Source organism: Seriola lalandi, unplaced genomic scaffold (assembly GCF_002814215.2).
Source record: "Seriola lalandi dorsalis isolate HSWRI2012SDOR001 ecotype SW California unplaced genomic scaffold, Sedor1 jcf7180002054939, whole genome shotgun sequence".
In the NCBI taxonomy this organism is placed as follows: Eukaryota; Metazoa; Chordata; class Actinopteri; order Carangiformes; family Carangidae; genus Seriola; species Seriola lalandi.
In genome coordinates, this window is record NW_019525659.1 from 949,493 (window position 1) to 950,879 (window position 1,387).

The window sequence follows — 1,387 nt, forward strand, 5'->3', positions numbered from 1 at the left end:
ACCATCCCTTTAATTGCTTAGACCACTGTTATTCATATAAATGCATCCCTCTTTCATCTTTAGCTCTTTTGTTTTACATACATAAGGGTGCTCCTCACAATATCCAGTCGAGACCATTTCTCATATTAGCGAAAAACTGTTGAATTTATTATTTGTGTACCTGTGTCGATCAGCCACACAAAAATATGGGAAACAATTTCCATAACTGCTTCACTCAATGTACTAACCAAACCTCTCAAATAAGTATTTTATACCATAAAACCATCTTCCCCTCAGCAAAATAACCTGAGACTTGTATTTCTATGTAGCAACAGTTGTTATACGTCCTTGGAAGAGACTCAGATCTAATTATCTAAATGTTATTTTTGTAGACATGTTGGCTAATTGTGATATTCTTTCTAAAGGACAGATTGCCACAGCAGAGCCTGACCTGTCAGCCGACACTCACCTCTGCTTATAATCAACAGTAAATATATTGTGTATGGCAATGATTCATTGTGTATATATCTTATATTGTTAATAATCTTTCAGTAATGTTATATATATGTGTATTATTTATGTCCATAAAAATAAAATAAACAAGTGACATACCACATCGGATTATTATTTTTTGTGTAGCATACAAAGAGAGACTAAATGAAAAAAGTGTAAGTGTAAGGAAAAGGCATGTATCATTTTAAAGGTTTTATTCAAAAAGCTCAGAACAGATTGTGCATATAAATAAGAATGCAAAATAATAAAATACAAATCTAAACATTTACGCAAGTAATGTATAAAAAGAAAAAAATAGTACTTGGTATTGTTACATCATCCTGGGAAAAAGGACAGCAAAATACTTGATACAGTACCAGTCAAAAGCTTGGACACACTTTCCCGAACTTTTGACTGGTTCTGTATATGGTTTCCATGTGTGGACATTTCTGGCTAATGCACCAGGTGGGATGACCTGTAACTGGAGGGTCTGGTTGAGGCGCATCTGCTGATGTCATTTGTAACATATCAAACACCAGTCTTGGGTCACAGAGCTCAGACGGAGCTGCAGCAGGTGATGCCACTGTTCCAAGTCTAGTTCTCGAATTCTGGCCTGTGCAGATAACAGATAACAAAAAAATTAGATGTTATTATTAGAGCTTTATTGAATGTTGCATTGGTGGTGTTGGTCAGAAAAAACTAAGAAATAATTTGCTACTATAGATACCTTCTCATCTACACCTGCTCTCCCACAACCTCCTCAGCCTCCCCCTCACCTCCGAGCCCGAGCCCGGCCTCTGTGATATGAAGTAGGGCTGTGCGATACTGCAAAATTTGGTATCGATCCAATACCAAGTAAATACAGGGCCAGTATTGCCGATACCGATACCAATACCGATACTTTTTACTACTACCA

At 36.8% G+C, this 1,387-nt stretch overlaps 1 protein-coding gene across 1 annotated transcript in view; it reads left to right on the forward strand.

Annotated features, from left to right (window-relative positions):
• Positions 1-1,387, forward strand: part of sptlc1 (serine palmitoyltransferase, long chain base subunit 1) — a 14,950-nt gene that overhangs the window by 3,183 nt on the left and 10,380 nt on the right. The window lies entirely within an intron of this gene.